Below are 23,007 nucleotides of genomic sequence, written 5' to 3'. Positions count from 1 at the left end.
TGGTGCAAGGTAGAAAAAGGTGCAAGGCGGAGGGGGAGAAGGGTGCACGGCAGAGGGGAGAGGGGTACAAGGCAGAGAAGAAAAGGGTGCAAGGCAGAGAGGAGAAGGATTCAAGGTAGAAAAGGGTTTAAGGCGGAGGTAGAGTAGGGTACAAGGCAGACAGGAGAAGGGTGCAAGGCAGAGGGGAGAATGGTGCAAGGCAGAGAGGAGAAGGGTGCAAGGCAGAGGGGAGAATGGTCCAAGGTAGAAAAGGGTGCAAGGCGGAGGTGGAGTAGGGTACAAGGGGGAGGGGGAGAAGGGTGCAAGGGGGAGGGGAGAATGGTGCAAGGTAGAAAAAGGTGCAAGGCGGAGGTGGAGTATGGTGCAAGGCAGAGAGGAGAAGAGTGCAAGGCAGAGGGGAGAACGGTGCAAGGCAGAGGGGAGAATGGTGCAAGGCATAGGGGAGAAGGGTGCAAGGCAGAGGGGAGAATGTTGCAGGGCAGAGGGGAGAATGTTGCAAGGCAGAGGGAAGAACGATGCAAGGTAGAAAAAGATGCAAGGCGGAGGCGGAGTAGGGTACAAGGGGGAGGGGGAGAAGGGTGCAAGGAGGAAGGGGAGAAGGGTGCAAGAGGGAGGGAGAGAAGGGTGCAAGGCAGAGGGGAGAAGGGTGCAAGGGGGATGATGATGAAGTTAAAAATGTGCCCCCCCTCCCCCCGGAAACATATCTGCGGACGCCCATGGAATGCACACTATTTTGTGAGGGAGAGTGGGAGAGAGTGGAGAGAGAGTGGAGAGAGAGAGAGAGAGTGGAGAGAGAGAGAGAGTGGAGAGAGAGTAGAGAGAGGCAGAGAGAGAGAGTGGAGAGAGAGTGGAGAGAGACAGTGGAGAGAGGGAGAGAGGCAGTGGAGAGAGAGAGAGAGTGGAGAGAGAGAGTGGAGAGAAACAGTGGAGAGAGATGTAAGAGAAAGAGTGGAGATAAGACAGGGGAGAGAGAGAGTGGGGAGAGAGTGGAGAGAGCGTGGAGAGACAGTGGAGAGAGTGAGCGAGAGAGAGAGAGTGGAGAGAGAGAGTGGACAGAGAGAGAGTGGACAGAGAGTGGAGAGAAAGTGGAGAGGGAGTTAGAGTGGAGAGAGAGTGGAGAGAGAGTGGAGAGAGTGGATAGAGAGTAGAGAGAAAGAGTGGAGAGAGATAAAGAGTGGAGAGAGAGTGGAGAGAGAGTAGAGAGAGAGTAGAGAGAGAGTGAAGGGAGACAGTGGAGAGAGAGTAGAGAGATAGTGGAGAGAGACAGTGGAGAGAGACAGTAGAGAGAGAGAGAAGGGAGAGAGGGTGGAGCGAGAGAGTGGAGAGAGAGTAGCGAGAGAGTGGAGAGAGAGCAAGAGAGAGATAGTGAGAGAGTGCAGAGAGAGTAGAGAGAGAGAAAGTGGAGAGAGAGAGACAGTGGAGAGAAAGACAGTAGAGATAGAGTGGACAGAGTTGAGAGAGAGAATGGAGAGAGTGGAGAGAGAGTAGATACTGACTGTCTGATTCAGAGACTGAATACTGACTGACCGAGAGGCTGACTGACTGAGAAACTGAATGAGAGAGAGAGACTGGCCGCCTGAGAGAGTGACTGGCTGACTGACAGAGAGAGAGAGACTGATTGAGAGTGAGACTGACTGACAGAGAGAGAGAGAGACTGACTTACTGACAGAGACTGACTGAGGTAGAGAGATACTGACTGACAGAGAGAGAGACTGAGAGAGGCAGAGACTGACAGAGAGAGACTGATTGACTGCGAGAGAGACTGACTAGGAGAGACTGACTGAGAGAGACTGACTGACAGAGAGACTGACAGAGAGAGAGAGAGAGAGAGAGAGACTGACTGAGAGAGGCTGACTGACTGACAGAGACTGACTGACAGAGAGAGAGACTGACTGACTGTAGAGAGAGAATGACTGACTGAGAGAGACTGACTGACTGGGAGAGAGAGACTGACTGGCTGTAGAGAGAGAATAACTGACTGAGAGAGATTGACTGACTGGGAGAGAGAGAGACTGACTGACAGAGAGAGACTAAGAGAGAGAGAGAGACTGACTGACAGAGACTGACAGAGAGAGAGAGACTGACAGACTGACCGAGAAAGAGAGACTGACCGACATGAAGGACTGGGTTTTTCTAAGACCCAGCGGTGCCAGGGATAACACCTAAAACCTTCGTGGGTAACCTGTTCCGGCGTACAAATGACAGAGACACGGGACACTTCCTTCGGCGTCAAAGATTCAAGGTTTATTACTGCAGGGAACACAGAAGTCACAGGAAGTACAACGTGTGCAAGTTCGAGGAGTCTGCTTCAACTTGTATCTGTGGATCGCTCCTTTTATACAGTTTTCGGGCATAGGATAACATGGTGCACAAAGGATTACAACCTGGTTCCCATCGTAAAGATCATAAGGGGTCGCTTTCATGTATTCAGGGCCCGGAACATAATTACAGTAACATTTAGCAGTTCCCAACTGTAAAAGTACATCTTCCCACCATTAGTACATTCCAATCAGCAGTAAACAAATCAAGGAAGAGACAGAAACAGGTGCAGAGGAAGACGAGGACAGTGAACAGATCGAAGAGGGTGTAAAAGGGGTGGTATCAGGAAACACGAGTTGCAGGCATCAAAGGGGACGTGCCTAATGAATGCACAACTAAGACAATAGACCGGCACGGCAAGATGAGCCTCGAGCGGGGCCATCTGCCTTACAGTGCCTTCCCCCTCATCATAAAGACACCTTCAAAGGAACACGTGTCTTCTGCAAGAGTTTGGGAATCCCAGGGTCGCGAAGCGGACAGCGTCCGTTCGATGGCTACTTGAGGGCAAGAAACAAAATGGATGCCGTATCTAAGATGGAACCCGTGGGTTCAGATGAAGAAACCCACGAAACAAACTAACGGTTTAGGCTAGCACAGCGAAAACGCGTACACCCACTAAACTCGTCATTTGCGGTTCATATATATCAGACTCGACCATATTCGTGCGAGTCAAAAACACCACTTACAATTGTCACGGAACCTCAGACGCTCCTTTTGCCCTCATGTAGGCAAGCACTAGTCGGAATCAAAATCGATCTCGATATTCATCAGACCATCTAGATGCTGCTGTAACATAATTCTATCCATCAGAGTTCCTTTGGTAACAGGCGGCTGCCTTATACACGTCGTAGCACAGAGGCCACATAAGGCAGGACACAAAGACAACACGTGAACAGAAATGCTACAACAACCCCAATGATCATCAGAATCTTCAAACCCCAAGTCGACATTAGGCCCCATAACCACCCGAGTAGCGTCCAATCCCCTACGTCCACGTGTATGGACTCAGAGATCTTATGCAACTTCGAGATGGCTTGATAGACAGTCGGAGCAATGTCTGGAATGAATATACAACAACTCGAATGGATCACCTTACATACTCCACCTCGATCTGCTAAGACAACGTCTAAAACCATACGATTTTGTAACGTCATCAGCCTATCCACCTGAAGCTCTGCTGTGATATTAGCTGTCGATTCCACCACTCGAGTCAACTGTCTCAGGTTCCTACTATTGATCATAGGCCCCCAAAACGGCAAGAAACCCTTGAAAAAGTCTCCTGCCTCTTGACCGGCAGTGTCCTCTTTGCTAATCACGCCCCTCACAACTCTGGTCTTGTGGTAATCGGAGGCGACTGTAAAAGTCAGTGGCAACAGGTTTGCAATATAACAGGTGCCCGCGAAGTCGAGGGGCAACCATGTATATGCACGGTCGTAACAGACAAAGTACGTACCCTTGGCAGTCAGGAGAACAGGGGAAGAGAGCATTGGTAAAACATACGTCTCAGAGCAAGCACTCTCCCCAAGATGAGCTCTCGGGCTTCGGCCACGGCCTTTTAGACAGAAATTACCAAGGTGGGGTACAATCCATATTGGAGACGAGCTTTTGAGCTGTCTTTCGCCCATGAGCGCACTATACTCAACCTCACTCAGATCCCTATAGGCTCGCACCTCTTCCTCTGGGATGAGCGACGGCTTATAGATATCCCTATCTAAGTCAGCAATCGCTATTGCCAAAGGCTTATGGTACGGACCGGGACCAAAGTGTGGAGAACGTGGCTCTCGATTGGGGTAAGAATCTAGTGCGCTTCGAAACATTGTTTGGAATGCTCGAGCTGAACCCTGGGAACTATAAGGAAGGACCAAATACGGAATTCCCTTATTGGTGGTATGTGGCATTAACCCACACACCCAACAATTGGTAGTGTTCATCACCAACTGATGCTGATGAAGGAGCTGAACGAAGGAATTGTTCATGAATTCCGCACGTCTAACCTGCTCGTGTTGGGGTAAGATGTGAAAGGAATGAGGAGAAACAGTGGAGGTAAGTTTAGGTTCAAAAGAAGGGGTAGGTGAGGCAGAAGGCAACAATGACTGTATCATGTAATACACCCCACCCACCAATAACGAGGAAACAGTTAAGACAGAAGGAACACCTGAAACATGAAGCATTTTGTACATGCAATTCTGCGCAATTCGAATCTTTGGGCCTGAGCCTTTTCCAATTCCGACAGCTTCGAGAAAGCCATCCTCTAAAACCGTCCGCTACGTTCTTGACACACTTCGTTCTGTGTAGCAGTAGTCAGTCCCCAGGAGTTCCTAGGAATCGACGGTCTCTGACCTAATGTCAAGACCTACTAACCAGAAGGAAGTACCCGCGCGGCCCTACGGTCCACCCGGATGTAAGGTATTTTTTAATCAACAATACATACAAAATCTCCTAGCTGTGGAAGCAAAAACACATACGTAGAAAAAGACTCAAGATTTACAAAATCACAATTATGCAAGTGTGTTCAAACTCTGTAATGGCAATGGGGTGACGTGGATGTCAGGGGAGAAAGCAAATATATTTATTTATTTGTCTCTGGTGTTGGAGCGGAGAAAATATCGGCTTCTCCCAGGACGTGTCTGTTCGTCAAACAATTGATCCGATGATGAGACAGAGTTCTGTTGATCAGTCAATTGTTCAGATCCTGAGTTTTGTGATGACAAATGTTCAACAATGTCGTTCTGCTGCACTGAGGTCTCTCCGACAGGCTGAGCGTCGCTAAATGGAACGAAGTTCGGCACAGTTTCAACTTCAGACGAGGCGATGCCCTTCCTCACCCACGAGTCTGCTGGTAAAGGTATAGGTACCTTTTTGGTATGGGTGGCATGCACCCAGTTCTTACGCCCTTCTAAACGAACAGCAGTCCTCGTGGCAAGGAGCACTTGGTAGGGTCCGGTAAAACGAGGCTCAAGGTTGCGCTTCCGGCCAAAATTCCTCGTCACCACCCAGTCTCCGGGCTGGAGCTGGTGGCCTGGACCCTCCGTCTGCGTCGGCAGTGCTTCAAAGACCAGTTGGTGAATTAACCTCAGTTTAGCAGTCAGATCATGAAGGTAATCGATCAACATTGGGTACTCAAGATCAGAGAACACACTGGGTCTAGGGACCCCCCAAACATTAGCAGGGCGGCCGAACACAATCTCATAGGGACTGAGCCCTACTCGGGAGTGTAAAGTCGCCCTGGTTGACAGAAGAGCTAGGGGCAAAGCGTCAGGCCACGAGAGACCAGTCGTAGCCTGAATCTTCGCCAGTTTCAATTTAAGGGTGCCATTATACCCTTCAACCAAACCTGCTGACTGGGGATGATTGGCGCTGTGGAATTTCTGTGTAATTCCAAGGCCCTTACACACACTCTTCATCACACTCCCCACAAACTCACTTCCGTTATCAGACCATACAATCCGTGGCATTCCATACCGAGGAAAGTATTCCTTCAGCAAGATTTTTGCAGTAGACAGAGCAATGTTGTCTTTGAGAGGGTAGGCTTCAATCCATCGGGAGAATACGCAAACCACAACTAAAACGTACTTCAGGTTATTGCATCGCTCCATATGGATGAAGTCTAGCTGAATCACCTCAAAAGGACATGAAGGGGGAGCAAAATGGCCAGGGGGTGTAGGAGTTCCCTTACCAGGATTGTACATTATACATATCATACAATTCTTAACCAATCTCTCAGCACACTTAGCAATACCATCATTCTTCCATACAGGGGACAATAACTTGCAGATACCTTTCACACTAATATGTGCCAAGCTGTGTGCCATCGTCACAACAGCCGGTACATACGCATCTGGCAACATCCATCTCTTATTCTCCGACAAATCGATACAACAGCCATTCGCATCCAACTTTCCCGTACTCTCTTTCCACTTCGTCTTTTCAGACTCAGTGGCCTCGTTCTGAATCGCATTCACACTCTCGATAGTGTCCTCACACATACCAGTTTCTGCAGGCCACCTTACTGAACTCGTCACATACATTTTAGTGCTAAGGTTCCTGGCAGTCTCCTTAGCAATCTCATCAGCGAACGCATTACCAAGACCAACATCATCCGCCACCTTACGGTGTGCACTACATTTAATAATCGCCACCTGCTCGGGCAATGTAAGTGCATCCAAAAGATCATTCACAAGCTGTCCATGCTGAATCTTCGTACCATGCGATGTCATAAAACCTCTCTCTCTCCACAATCGTCCAAAACTGTGCGCAACACCAAATGCATACTGACTATCCGTAAACACATTCACTCGTTTCCCTTTCGACAACACGCACGCTCTAGTCAAGGCAATCAGCTCTGCCGCCTGCGCAGAATTCTGATTCAATCTCGCAGTCTCCACAACCGTACTCAATGTCACCACAGCATACGCAGTCGTCACATCACCATTCGGCAACTTAAAACACGACCCATCCACACACAGGGTCCCATCGGGATCTTCCAATGGAGTATTTTTCAGGTCCACTCGACCTTTTGTTTCCTCTTCAGTTCGTAAGTAGCAGTCATGAGGTGCTACTTCGTCTGATTCCATACTGATTGGCAACAAAGTCGCCGGGTTCAGGACATTACAGCGTTTTATTTGAATGTGACTTGCCAAAAGCGTCAGCTCATACCCAGACAACCTTGCACTCGTCAGGTGTTGGGTTTTTGTACGATTCAAGAGAGTGTCAACTGCATGCGGAACCATCACCGTAAGCATAACATCCTTGCACGTAAGAGCCACCAATGGTTTCGCTACCAATGAAAAATTTGGGATCCATTGCCTGCAGTATGACGTGATACCTAAAAAGGCACGCACATCTCTCTGAGTTGTTGGCACAGTCATTCGAGCGATTGCTGCAATTCTCTCTGGGGTCAACCTCCTTCCCTCCTTTGACAATAAGTGACCTAGATAGGTTACTTCTTGGCAACAATATTGCAGTTTAGAAGGTGACACCTTGTGATGTAAGTCACAGAGATGCTGCAACAACGACACCGTAGCAATTTTGCAAATGTCCTGAGTGTCTGCAGCCACCAATAAGTCATCGACATATTGGATCAAGGCCGCACCGGCCGGCAACACAAACGCATCAAGTTGGCTCTTCAAGGCTTGGCTGTATATCGATGGACTCTCACAGTAGCCCTGAGGAGCGCGTTTAAACCTAAAGCTGCGGCCACCAAGAGAGAAACCGAAAAGGTCTCTACTCTCCTCAGCAATCGGAATGCTGAAGAAAGCATTCTTCAGATCGATCACTGAGAACCAAGATGCAGCGGCTGGAATCAGAGTCAGTAGAGCCAATATGTCGGGCACCACAGGGAACTGAGGAATCACAATTTTATTTACCTCCCGTAAATCGTTGACAAAACGATAAACAGGAGGCTTTGATGGATCAGTGCGTTTCAGAATGGGCAGCACAGGGCTATTGCACACGCTTACCCGAGTCTCCTCGATAACATCTTTCTCAATCAAATCGTAGATGATCGCTAACAGCGCTTGCTCACTATCAAGGGAGATACGATACTGGGGAATACGTGGCAAACGCACATTAGATTTCAAGTGGACAACATAAGGGGAGATATCAAGCAGGCCCACATCATTGGGACCTGTTGCCCACAAAGATGCAGGAAGAGAACTCAATTCCGGTGGAAGCTTATCGATGGACAAATACATAGGAGAGATAACTTTCTCACCCAATGTAAGCCTCACTCCCGCAGGAGAACAATACAAAGTCGCATACAGACGTTTTAGCAAATCCAGGCCCAAAATATTTTCACCACAACCAGTAGTCAAAATCAAAGGAGCTTTCAGCTCATGTGGCCCAATTGCAAGAGGCAAAGGGCGCGAAACCGGATTGCTAATAGGGGCGCCAGAGAATCCAACGGAAACATTTGTTAAGCCAGACAAAGATGCGCCAGGGAGTTTCGAATGCATGATGGAACTTTTCGCTGCACTAGTGTCCAACAGAAAAGGCTCAACGACGCCCGAGGTGGCAACTGCGACGTAAGGCCCTCTCTGATCAACCGGAACTGATACTACTCCCTCTCCTTGTCTATGGCTGTCCTAGTAATTACCGTCGTCAGTGTCCTGATCGACGTAATAATCATCCACATTGTACTGCGCAGATCTTCCTTGCGACGATCCGCGCTGATCGAAACAATTATTAGAATCAGAAGAATTGTTAGAACGATCATTTTGAGCACCGCGACCTCTACCACGTGATGCCTGCTGAGGACCACTACGACCTCCTCTAGATGAATTACCACTATTTCGATCACGCAAAACTGGACAATCGAATTTCAAATGACCCTCTCCCCTACAATAGGCACACTGATTGTACCCCAACGTAGATCTCTGCGAAGAGGAGTCATTTCGGGATTGCGGCCTATTCGATTGAGACTGCGATCGATTCCGCTGTTGCGAGTCATTCTGATTTGAACGTGGGGGATACGCTTGTTGCAACAACACCTTTGTTTTGAGCTCTTTTGTCTTTTTATCGGCGCGATCATTTTCCTCTTTCTCTCTATTCTCATAATATTGGGCCGTAGCCAATATTTGGGCAGAAGTTGAAACGGCCCACGCACTTTCTGAATTCCTTAATTTGTTGCTTAGGTCCGGCAACAAATTCGACACAAACTTGTCCACAAACAATCTCTGACCTTCCTCAGTACCCATATCTTGACCACTGTGATCAATGAATGCCTCCTCAAATCTGGTAAAGAAATCAGAGACACTCTCATCCTTCTTTTGCTTGCAAGCGGACAACTTGTCCCAATTCACCTTCATAGCTGGCATAAGCGTTTTCATAAGAGTTATTATTCTCTGAGGGAGATTAGCAATCAACTGTTCGGGCTTAGCCCCACCGACTTGCAAGGCATCCGCAGCAAGAAGTGCAGCCCAGTCCCGCCTAATTCCGCCGCATGGTCTTCCTGACGAATCTTTGCCCATACCGGTTGCGGTACGACATTGCCAAATAGCATATCAATATCGGCAAGATTCATTATCGTAGCATCCACTAACTGAGACAGTTCTTTATAATACCCTGCAGGATTTTTGCGAGGGTCGGGCAGAGATTGCTTCACCTGCAAAACTTCTGACCGTTTCCACGGAAGATGTATCCACACTCTCTGAAAGTGCGGCAAGACTGCAGGATTTCCACCAGGGTTACCGGCATCCATACTGGTGGAACCTCGCGCATGGGATACTGACCAGGCACTGCTAGCGGTTCCTCAATGTCTTCTAAAAACAATGCCCGAGGCATTATAGAAGGACGAAAAGATAGCAACTGCTCGACAGCACGTTGAACATTGCTACCCACCATTATTCCGCTCGCAAACTGAAGCTGAAGATTAGTTAGAGCAGCCAAGACATCGTCAGAAGCATCAGCTGATATCTGGTCACGTAAAAGCTTGCACATTTCCTCAAACACGAACCTCTGTGTCGGTTCATTGAATTGAGAAAACGCATCAAGCACTATACGTGGAGGATTCCTAAGGGGGTATCTAATCCAACCCATCGCCATGTTTATACAGCGAGTCACGTTCCCTACCACCAGGAAGCTGACTTCGCCTTTGAGGACCATCAGAACCAGCGGACTCAAGAACCGGTCCAAGAGAAGTGAAGAAGTTAGCAGCAACAGCAGGGACACGACGTCGAGCAGATGGGGTAGAAGAGTAACTCAACGGGGTAACAAGAGAAGTGTCAGGAATAGAAGGGACAGCAGGAGTAACCAGAACAGTAGGAGCAGCGGGAGCAGGAGTATGAGGAAGTACAAGCGGGGGAGCAGTAGGGACGGGAGCAGGTAATGGAGCGGGAACAGGTTGAAGAACGGGAACAGGTTGGGGAACAGGGACAGGAGCAGGTTGAGGAACAGGGACAGGGGGAACCACAGGAACTGTGGTATCCTGTGCATACGGAGGTGGTGTCTTCAAGAGATAGGACAACAAGGGGTCCTCTACTACTTCCTCCTGTTTATCTGTACTAGTCGGTAAAGCGGGGTAACACTTATCCACAGTCATACGCTGCAATCTATCGAAAACTTCCTTTTCCTTTTCCTCCTTATCTCGCTGGTACTGCTCTGCGTTTCTTACCGTCGTAACAATTCCTTCTCTCTTATTACGTTTAATCTCTTTGATTTCTTTCTGCTTAGCTTCTTTACGCCACAACCGAAAGGAATCAAACATGGCCGGCCTGGCTTTTCTTTGGAACAACTTAGCTTCAAGATTATCTAAAATCGGGGCTTCGAAACTACCATGAGGTGGCCAACTAAGGACACCGTCCATTTTAGTGTAACGAACCCAACACTCATTGAATGTAATTGGACCCAAACCGTGTCGGCTGTACAACTCATAAGTTGGAGTTCCAACCGGAGGTGTCGGACACGAGTCCTCCAGTCGGGAATCTGCACCACAACTTCTAAAGCAACTGAACAAAGTACTACGGCCAGGCATCGTGCACACTAACCGAGTTTCACAAACGTCAAGGGTTATAGGATTACAATGTCCCTGCAAAGAGCAAAAACCATCGGTTTTTGGCGACTGCAGACATCAAATATCACAACAAAGAACAAAATACCAAGAACTACAAATGCAATGGAACCATGCAACAACTAAGCACCCACAACGAAGGACTCTGGGAGCGACCCACAAATACTTAACTCAAAGATCAATGGCGTCACCAGGAAGACCCGTCAATCGTCTCGCTGTACCAAGGTCTACGCCAGGCGCCAAAACAGGTCTACAGTCAGGGCAGCAGTTTGCGCAGCCGTCAGGAGGCGGGGATCTTCGCGGGAAAAGTCGTCGGGCCACTTGTTTCGACAACAGGATCGATGAAGCGGGGTGCACCTTACCTCGGAGATTTCACACGAAGTTCCTCACGATCGTCGGGCTTGGACCGGTACCACTAATGCAGCCGCACGTTGGGCGCCAACTGAAGGACTGGGTTTTTCTAAGACCCAGCGGTGCCAGGGATAACACCTAAAACCTTCGTGGGTAACCTGTTCCGGCGTACAAATGACAGAGACACGGGACACTTCCTTCGGCGTCAAAGATTTGAGGTTTATTACTGCAGGGAACACAGAACTCACAGGAAGTACAACGTGTGCAAGTTCGAGGAGTCTGCTTCAACTTGTATCTGTGGATCGCTCCTTTTATACAGTTTTCGGGCATAGGATAACATGGTGCACAAAGGATTACAACCTGGTTCCCATCGTAAAGATCATAAGGGGTCGCTTTCATGTATTCATGGCCCGGAACATAATTACAGTAACATTTAGCAGTTCCCAACTGTAAAAGTACATCTTCCCACCATTAGTACATTCCAATCAGCAGTAAACAAATCGAGGAAGAGACAGAAACAGGTGCAGAGGAAGACGAGGACAGTGATCAGATCGAAGAGGGTGTAAAAGGGGTGGTATCAGGAAACACGAGTTGCAGGCATCAAAGGGGACGTGCCTAATGAATGCACAACTAAGACAATAGACCGGCACGGCAAGATGAGCCTCGAGCGGGGCCATCTGCCTTACAGTGCCTTCCCCCTCATCATAAAGACACCTTCAAAGGAACACGTGTCTTCTGCAAGAGTTTGGGAATCCCAGGGTCGCGAAGCGGACAGCGTCCGTTCGCTGGCTACTTGAGGGCAAGAAACAAAATGGATGCCGTATCTAAGATGGAACCCGTGGGTTCAGATGAAGAAACCCACGAAACAAACGAACGGTTTAGGCTAGCACAGCGAAAACGCGTACACCCACTAAACTCGTCATTTGCGGTTCATAGATGTCAGACTCGACCATATTCGTGCGAGTCAAAAACACCACTTACAATTGTCACGGAACCTCAGACAGAGAGCGAGACTGACTGACAGAGAGAGACTGACTGAGAGACAGACTCAAAGAGAGAGACTATCTGACAGAGAGAGAGACTGACAGAGAGAGAGAGACTGACTGACAGAGAGACTGGCTGACAGAGAGAGTCACTGACAGAGAGAGAGAGAGAGACTGACTGAGAGAGACTGGCTGACTGCGAGAGAGAGAGAATGACTGACTGAGAGAGGCTGACAGAGGGAGAGAGAGAGAGACTGTCTGGAAGACTGACTGACTGAGAGAGAGAGACTGAGAGAGAGACTGAGAGAGAGAGGCTGAGAGGGAGAGCCTGACAGAGAGACTGACAGAGAGAGGGACTGACAGGGAGAGGGACTGACTGAGAGTGCTGACAGAGAGAGAGACTGACAGAAAGAGAGACTGATAGAGAGAGGGACTGATAGAGAGAGAGACTGGCTAAGAGAGAGACTGACTGAGAGAGAGACTGACTGACTAAGAGAGAGAGAGACTGACTGAGAGAGAGAGACTGACTGAGAGAGAGAGACTGACTGACAGACAGAGAGACTGACTGACAGAGAGACTGACTGACTAGGCGAGAGAGTGACTGACAGAGAGAGACTGACAAAGAGAGAGAGACAGACTCTGACAGAGAGAGAGAGAGAGAGAGAGAGAGAGAGAGAGAGACTGACTGACAGAGAGACTGACTGATAGAGAGAGACTGGTTGACTGAGAGAGAGAGACTGACTGACTGGGAGAAACTGACAGAGAGAGACTGTGAGAGACTGACTGACAGAAAGGGAGAGACTGACTGCCAGAAAGAGAGAGACTGACTGAGAGAGAGACTGACTGACTGAGAGAGACTTACAGAAAGAGACAGATAGAGAGACTGATAGAGAGAGGGACTGTTAGAGAGACTGACAGACAGAGGGACTGATAGACAGAGGGACTGCAGACAGAGGGACTGACAGGGAGAGAGACTGACAGAGAGAGAGACTGAGAGAGACTGACAGAGAGAGGGACTGACTGAGAGAGACTGACAGAGAGAGAGAAAGACCGACTGACTGACAGAGAGAGACTGACTGACTGACTGACAGACTGACTGACTGAGCGAGACTGAATGACAGAGAGAGATAGACTGACTGGCTGAGAGAGACTGACTGACAGAGAGAGACCGACTGACTGACTGACAGACTGACAGAGAGAGAGAGAAACTGACAGACTGACTGACTGAGAGACACTGACTGACTGAGAGAGACTGAATGACAGAGAGAGACTGAATGACAGTGATGGACTGACTGACTGAGAGAGAGACTAAGAGGAAGAGAGAGACTGACTGAGAGAGAGAGAGACTGACTGACAGAGACTGACAGAGAGAGAGACTGACTGACTGACTGAAAGAGAGAGACTGACTGACAGAGAGAGAGAGAGAGAGACTGTGATGAAATTGGGGTCAGAGTGTGTATGAAGCTATGCAATGCCTCTTAAGATTGCTATTGTCTACTAATAAAAATGTATTATCAAAATGTGCTCTTTGTAGTTACATCTACTTTTGAAATACTGCATTGTCGCTTTGTCTAATGTTTTAAAATCGAAACGAGAAGGAGCAGTGGATGCACTTTCGTCAAAACTGAACGATGAGTGGGCCCGGTGTTGTATATCATGACAGAAGTCTGCATCAGTAAACCCACCTAAAATTGGGCATATCATGACAGGAGTCTGCATCAGGAAACCCACCTAACATTGGGCAAACTTCCCCGGTCTACCGATGGCAGGGACGCTGTAATGAATGGACCACCACCTATGATAGCCTGCTGGCAGACTAAGCCCAACCTTTAACTCCACCATCCAGTGTTACTTATAACGGCTGTATTGGTGACAGTGGTGTATCAATAGCCCTGCATCCCCTGCAGTGTTGCGGGTCGCTGGCCTGAGAGCTCTAGAATGGCACGGAAAATGGGGGGGGGGCCCTCCTTGTAGTTTGCAGGGGGCCCCCCTCAAGTTTTGTTACGCCACTGGAACCTGGATGAGTTTTCCCTTATCTTTTGTATTCTGATTCTTGAAATTATCAACATGTGTTTATTGCAACACCTGTATTTCACCCATAGGTTTGACTTTGTAATCCTTCCAAAGTATTACTACACCCTCATCCTGAGGTGCTTGTATGTCCAGCTATTTTTGGCTTTGTAAAAATACACCTACTAAAACTTAATTGAGTATCAGTGATTCTTAGGAGGCTCAGTCAATTGGAACTGAAATGATTGATCTGCTAATGGTTTATCTTCCCCCCACAATTCCATGCTGAGAAAAAGTTCCATCGACTCGAGCTTCCAGACTGGTTTCAATGTTCACTTTAAAAAAAATGAAAAAATGTCTGCAATGCGCTAAAAATACTTTGTTCCTTTAAAATTCTGAGCACAATCTCAGCACAGTCATTTTGTACTTCTGGCGCTTCAGTCCTTTTCTTAGAAATCAGAAAAGGATCCTTCAGTAATTTGTGATAAAAAATAAGACAGGCATCTTTCAGGTGTTGTAACGAGGATCATGCAACACTTAAAAACACTTTGAAATACTTGAGAAGCACCATCTTTGCTGATAAATCGCTCGTAAATCAATCAAAGTACTGCCACTTCAACCCTCCCATGAATGCCTGGCTCACTTTTAACCTTGCTGTGATTGCAGCTCGTTAGAAAAGGAACAGACAAAACAAGTACCACGTTCCAAAGGAAAAAAGAACATGCATTGAACAGAGGGCATCAAGCGTGCTTATTGTCGAGAAATCGTGGAACTTGCACGTCAAAACATATTTGCTGAGACGTAAGATATGCACAAAACTCAACCCAATTAGAAAAAATAAACACATTGAAAAACAAAATGGGGAGAAAAAAATGAGAAACCAGGGACAGGCACACTCGAAAAAAACACAAATGAGTTCTGGGCTATAGCTGTTGAGACGTGGATCACTCCGGAGAAAAATTAAATATACTGATGAAAATGTAGTGAGAGTTGGCCTCTTGTGATTGTGCTGGGAAGAAGTTTGTATTTATTTATATAAAGAATCCTTTTTGTATGTTACAGTACTCTTTGATTTATACAAAATAACATTTTTGAAACTTGATTATCAAACGTTGCAATTTATTGTAATGAACGAATGATGTTATTTTCCCAAAGACATGAAGCAGTCTACAGTGTTAAATATTGATGAGCAATAGAAATGGAGAAATGGAAAATACTATTAGAACCATGATCTCTTTTAGGTTTAAATCTGTTTTCTTGTCACATTGGCATATCAAGATAACCAAATATCTCTCTGATTCACAATAATAATGCAACTTTTAAATCCCTATACAAGAAAAGGAAGAAGAAAGAAGGAACAACACTTCCCTACCCCAACCCCACCCTAGTACCGCCCCCACCCACCCCAGTACCAACTGCTGCATAAGCTATGATGTCTGGGTAGTTGTAAGAGTCTCGTGTGTGTTCTCCGAGATCTAGTTAGCATCTAAGTCAGCCATGCACAGTAGCCGCAAATAACTGGGGCAGGTAATAGAGCCAAGAAGGGAAGCCAAATGCATCTAAATGTCTCACACCATGAAGTCAGTGTGAGGGAGAGTTTTTCCATCCCGAATATGTCTCATAGGTGTCTGAGCCAAGCCACGTGTATTGAAGCAGCGGGAGTGCCCCGAAGGGCCAGGATGGTCTGATGTGCGCCCCCCAGGGCTATGCTAATCTGGTAAGTGAGAGGGTTAGGGAGGCCCAGTAATGTGTATGATGAAAATATGGGAAGCTGTGTGGAGAATTGAGAGTCAATGCCATCCAATACTGAGGTCCAGAACGCTTTGATGCCTTTTGCCCCACCCTTGGCACCAGCATACATCACGGTGAGCCGGATTTCCCCTATGCTAGTCGCACCATAGTTTAGTACTAATAGGAGGTGAGTTTGACAGCTGTTTCGGTGCTTGCTATGTTGTAGGTGGTGTGTTGGGCTCGGTGGTATATGTTGCTCCACTCCTTGGGGAGAGTGAGTGGCCTATTTCACAATCCCAGTGCTTCTCGGAGGGGGATTTGTCGCGGATCGGAGTGGGCTGCAGCAAGACGTATAACTCCGAGATGAGGCATTTATCTGTGTGTTTGCCCAGGAACCATTTCTCGTACGGTGTCAGCAACCTTCCTGCTCCCTGACAGATCGACGGGTGCGCTACCCAGCACCTGATCCAGAAGTATCAAAAGCGCTCAGATTTGGGGATAGCACAATCCATTTATAGGGTGTCAAATGAAACCATCCCTTCCTGATAAAAAAATGCCCTATTTCCCTGCAGGGCGCCTATCGCCATACCTGGAAGGATGCTCCCAATGCAGGTGTAAAATCAGGGGGGACGACAGGGAGTTAAGACTCCCCTTGCGAATGCAACTAACCCATATCTGTAAAAGAGAGTGTGTTATTAGAGAGATTGTACTTTAGTTAGGCTTTGCCTTTACACTGTGTTAAGTTAGCATGAGCCTATTAGAGGTTTAAATGCCATTTTACCTCTCTGCTGCTTTTGCACATGGCACATATTGTTATTAATGCTTTGAGCTGAGTTGAATATTTTGCTTCATACGAGAATAATATGTTTTCCTATAGTATCAGCTTTGCTTGGTAAGCTATGTCTGAACAGTGAGTGCCGATGCCTTCAAGGTTATTTCAACACAGCGGTTGTTGTTCGGTCTGATAAGCGCACGTCTTAGACATAACACATAGGCAGCTGTGGCCAACTCTGGCTTTTGGCGCGTTTGATAATGCACTGCGCAGAGCATGGACACACACTTGATGAATATCCGCATGCAGAGAGTTGGTGTAGAAGATGATGTGATCCCTTTCTACTAAGACTAGAGGTATGGGGCCGCCCTTCTAAAACCCAAAGAGACCTTCTATAATATACTATAATATACTAGCAAGGGAGGGTAAGATTGAGGTTCTAGTTAGACCTTTTCCCTTTAGCATTTTAACATGCTTTCACCCTTTATATTTTATGGACTAGTAACTATGCTGATAACCTTGTTGCTTATAATATGTTTGCTTGTATTAGCCAAGATACTGCGCTTGAGAACACTGCATTAGAAATAAATATTTCTCTCTGAATTCTATTATAACATCTGCTATTCAATCTCACTTATCCTCTCTATCTTTTTCTTCCGATTCTTTTTCTTCCTTTACTCCAGTCACCCCACTTTACCCTCTTTTTTCTACTCAACTCCCTAAACCTGCTCTTGTATATTTACTTTTAATGTCTAATTCTTCTGTTCGCTCTAAATCCAAAATAGAGACTGCCTGGGAGACTGACCTTGAGGTCTCTCTGGACATTGCAATGTGGGATCGTGTATGGTCCAGGATTTTTAAAGTCTCTGTTGCTGCACGCATTACTCAATCCTTACTTTTTTTATATCATAGAGTTGTTATTACCCCAGTTTCTATTCATAAATTTTCCCCAACCTCTTCTCCCTTATGTTGGTCCTGCTCTACACTTACCGGTACTCTTAAACACCAATTGTACGAATGTTCATCTGTTTTGTCATTCTGGACTGATGTTTGGACCATATGTATGAAAATACTATCTCTTACCTCCCAATTGTCCTTTTTACGTATCTTTCTAGGTTCTTTATCTGAGGATATTAATATTGTTACATCTTCTTCTGCTAAACTGTTAGATCTATTTATTGCTCTAGCATTTAAAGTTATCTTATCGTGTTGGAAAGACAATTCAAAACTCTTGGTCCACACATGGTGGAATTATATTTGTGATGAACACAGAATTTCTATTGCCTCCTCCACCTCTATTTCTATGAAAATTAAATCTGATCTATTATGGCTTCCCTTTACATCCTATCTCTCCTCTAATCCTTCTCCCTTACCGCGTGCTCCTTACCCCTTGTGATCCCTCTGATTACCTACCCTTTCTCCTCTTTCTCTCCTCTACTCTTCCTTCTCTTCTGCTTTCTTCTTTCTCTCTCTTTCCTTCTTTCTTTTCCCTATTTCTTCTACCCTTCTTTCCCTTATAGAAATTCCTATGGATTTTTGTCTTTTATTAATATATTCATATGTACCTTTTCTAATTTTTCATGACGTGTTTTTTTGTATTGCTCTTCAATACTTAATAAAAATTTCTTAAACAAGAAATAAATATTTCAAACTTGCAAGTGTCCTCATTTACTCCTCGTTCTGGACTGGTATGATAGTATAACGAAAGAGTGTGCATGTGTTCCACGTGACCTGAGGTGTTCTAAGTTCATGTTCTGGTTGTCTAATCATTGGGGGTGTGTAAGAACCAATGAGACACTGATTTCTATTCTGGTAGGGGATTTTGGATACTAAGGTGAGTTTTGGCACACCCTAATTCACTGAGGTTCCAAGTCTCTATGCACAGTTCTGTGTAGGAGCAGAATCCCAGAGACAATATATATAGACTGGGAGCTTGGTGAGCTTGTGGCAGGAATTAAATCTTTGCCAGCGATTTACCAGCCAGGGCCCTGTACATAAACAGCCTTTCTCTTTCTCTCACTCGGCCCTGGACCATTTCCTTAGGTAGCAAAGCGGGGCGGGCTGGTAGTACTTGTGAAGGCAAGGCACCCCCAGGCCCCTCTCTGCCGGGGAAGCCAACTCTGCTCCCTGCCCATTCTGGGCTGTTTACCTGCCCATATGAAGAGGCTCAGTGCTCTCGGCAGGGTTGCAATTGCTCCTTCTGCGGGGGCCAGTTGCAGGGCCTGGAATAAATAGAGCATCCTTTGGGAGAGTGGTCATTTTTATGGCTGTGACACAGTCCAGTAGGAAAAGCCGGTAGTGACGCTATCGGTCCAGTTCAGTACGTATTTAACTCATCAATGCTCCGTAATTTAGGACGTTTTTCTTCTCTAGTGTCCGGAATAGCTGAACTCTTAAGTAGGGATAGAGTTTAGTGGGTAAACAGACATAATATCGATTCCAAAATATCGCTTGGACAAAATATCGAGTAAAAAATATAGACTAGCCAAAATATCGACCAGACATAATATAGACTACAAAAATATCGAGTAATATTGATAATAATAGCCAAAATATCGAATCAAAAATATAGACTAGACATAATATCGACTAGATAGAATATAGACAAAAAAAAATCGAAAATAAGGTAGTTTTTAATATTTTTTAATAATTGTGTAATATAAATCTGTAGCGGGTTGTGGGTTTATAGGGGAATAGGGTGGGAAGTAATTTAATTATAAATAATTAATTATGTAAAATAATAATAATTATTAATTAATTATTAATTGGTTAATAATTAAAGTATAATTGGTTAAAAATAATAATTGATTAATAATTAATTTTTAGTAAATTATTTTCTGTAGCGGGTTGTGGGTTAATAGGGGAATAGGGTGGGAAGTAATTTTATTATAATTAATTAATTATGTAAATTAATATTAATTGTTAAATAATTAATAATTGGTAATTAATTAAAATATAATTGGTAAATAATTATAAATATTTAATTGATAAATAATTAGTATTTATTCAATTATTTTCTGTAGCGGGTTGTGTGTTTATAGGGTATAGGGTGGGAAGTAATTTAATAATAATTAATTAATTATGTAAATTAATAATAATTGTTAATTAATTATTAATTGGTAATTAATTAAAATGTAATTGGTAATTAATTCTAAATATTTAATTGATAAATAATTAATATTTAGTAAATTATTTTCAGTAGTGGGTTGTGAGTTTATAGGGGGATAGGGTGGGAAGTAATTTAATAATAATTAATTAAATATGGAATTAATTAAAATTGTTAATTGGTAATTAATTAATAGTCATTTTAACCCCTACGCTATCCAACGCTTTCCCTACTGTAGCACCCACTGGACTGGGAATAGTAATTTTAACCCCTACGCTATCCAACGCTTTCCCTACTGTAGCACCCACTGGAGTGGGAATAGTAATCTTTACCCCTACGCTATCCAGCGCTTTCCCTAGTGTTGCACCCACTGGAGTGGGAATAGTAATTTTAACCCCTACACTATCCAACGCTTTCCCTACTGTTGCACCCACTGGAGTTGGAATAGTAATCTTTACCCCTACGCTATCCAGCGCTTTCCCTACTGTTGCACCCACTGGAGTGGGAATAGTAATTTTAACCCCTACGCTATCCAACGCTTTCCCTACTGTAGCATCCACTGGAGTGGGAATAGTAATTTTACCCCCTACGCTATCCAACGCTTTCCCTACTGTAGCACCCACTGGAGTGGGAATAGTAATTTTTACCCCTACGCTATCCAACGCTTTCCCTACTGTTGCACACACTGGAGTGGGAATAGTAATTTTTACCCCTACGCTATCCAGCGCTTTCCCTACTGTTGCACCCACTGGAGTGGGAATAGTAAATTTTACCCCTACGCTATCCAACGCTTTCTCTACTGTTGCACCCACTGGAGTGGGAATAGTAATTTTAACCCCTACGCTATCCAACGCTTTCCCTACTGTAGCACCCACTGGAGTAGGAATAGTAATTTTAACCCCTACAATATCCAACGCTTTAGCTATTGTAGAATTCACTACAGTTGTTACAATAAATTTTAACTATTTTGCTATGTTACGGTAAAATTATTATATATGTTTATTTAATTTAAAAAAATTATATAAATATATACGTATTTTTTTATATACTTTTTTAATTTACAATAAATATTTATTAATATAACATTAATTTATTAATTTTAAGTAAATTTATAATAAATATATTTATTACTACATTAGTTTTAACTTAATTTCAATACAAAAAAAATGATATTTTTACAGTCTATATTTTAGTAACTCGATATTTTAGAGTCGATATTTTTGTACTTACCTGTTTAAAGATAGCCAGTTGATATTTTGTCCATCGATATTTTATCAACGATATTATGGCAACTCGATATTTTTGAGGTCGATATAATTTCAGTGATCCAGTTTAGTGCCCAGCAGATCGCGTGTGCTCGCATTAGTGACTCCAACTAACGAGGTCATATTGGGAGGTTGAGTGCCTGAGACTTGTGGAGATTCATCCGGAATCCGGACACCTGCCCGAACTCTGTTCATTCACTTAGAAAGGGGGACAGGCTTTTGACTGGATTATCCAGCATTGCCATAACATCATCTGCGTACAGGCTGGTGCAGTGTTCATTCCCTCCCAAGGGAATATCACTAATTAGGGGATGGTCACACAACCGCTGCGCGAAGTGCTTCATACAGAGAGCGAATAGGAGAGGGGAGAGCAGCCAACCCCATCTTCTGCCTCTTTGTATCGGAAAGCTCTCTGAACCCACCCCGTTGACTCTCATCGAGGCCAACGGGGACTTGTAGCTACTGAGAACCCAGGATCGAAATCTCTCCCCAAATCGGAAATGCACCAGTGTCGCCTGAAGGAAGGGCCAGTGGACCCGATTGAAGGCCTTTTCGGCGTCCACAGAGAGTAGCATGCTGGAGCCCTGCCTGTGATTCGCCTTGCAGATGATGTGCAGGAGTCTTTTAGTATTGGCCGCACAATGCCTCTGTGGAACAAATCCTTCTTGATCAGGGTGAGCAAGACCCTGCATCAAGGGGTTGAGATGAGCCGCGAGGATACTTGTGAAAAGCTTTGAGTCTGTGTTTAGAAATGATATGGGGCCGTAGATGGCGCAGGACCACTTGTCCTTCCCAGGGTTGGGGATGACTACGATGTTCGCCTCGAGCATAGACACAGGGAGAGAGCCTGAGTCCACAATAGTGTTTAAGAGTGGGTGAAGACAGGGGCGAGATCCGAGCAGAAAGCCTTGTAGAACCCAGAGGAGAAGCAGTGGGACTTTAACAGCTTCTGCCTCGAGATGGGGGAGATGACTTCTTCCACTCGTATTGACTCCTCGAGGGTGGACGCTTGGGAGTCAGTCAATTTGTTTATGGCTGAGCTGTGGATATAGCATGCTATGGCTTCAGGGGAGGCGGGTTAGGCTGAGTAGAGCGTCACTTAAAAGGTGCCTAAACTGGGCGGCTATGGAAGTGTTGCTCACCAGTTCCTCTCCATTGTCTGTCAAGAGGGATTGGACTCTGAGATTGGTGGCCAAGAGTCTGCCGCTCTTGTTCCTGTTCAGGTAAAATGAGTGTTTGAGGCGCAGCCAGTTCTTTTCGTGTGGCCTCCAGATAGTGCCAAACCCTGGGGGAACCGGTACGGTGGTCGGTAAACTCTAGCTCCCTATCCTTATCTTGCAGTTCAGCCCGCTTAAGCTTCCTCTGTTTGTTCTGAGCAGCGGAAAGATATATCACCTCGCTTCTGCCTACTGCCTTTAGTGCGTCCCAAAGGACCAGGAACGGCACCTCTGGATTGGCATTAACTTCCAGGTGGTCACTAATAGCCTTCCTAAGCCCCTCTGTCACCTCAAGCTTCTGCAACAGCGATTCCCTGAGCCGCCAATGTCATTGCGCATGCGTCTGATGTGGGTTGTGTATCTCAAGTATCAGTGCCAAATGACCGAAGAGGGCTCTTGGCTCGATCTTGACTTTGTGGAGGAGTTGGTATAAGTCTTGGGTACCCAGAAAGTAATCTAAACGGGCATGGGATTTATGGGCGTGAGAGTAAAATGTGAAGTCCCGAGTTCCAGAGTGGGATGCTCTCTACAGATCTAATAGCCCTGCCTCTTTTAAACAGTCAAGGCTGTTCATTGACAGTGACCCTATGTACGGTGCAATCCATTGTCTTGTCAAGAACTATATTGAGATCGCCCCCTTTCAGGACCGGTCTGTGCTGCAATGCTAATTTCCCGGCTAAAGACTCCCGGATAAAGTGCTCCTTCCCTTCATTAGGTGCGTAAAGTGTGCCCAGTGTAAGCGTCTGT

Source organism: Lissotriton vulgaris, chromosome 9, assembly GCF_964263255.1.
Source record: "Lissotriton vulgaris chromosome 9, aLisVul1.2, whole genome shotgun sequence".
Lineage (NCBI taxonomy): Eukaryota > Metazoa > Chordata > Amphibia > Caudata > Salamandridae > Lissotriton > Lissotriton vulgaris.
The sequence above is the reverse complement of the archived record's forward strand: the minus strand, read 5'-3'. Positions refer to the sequence as shown.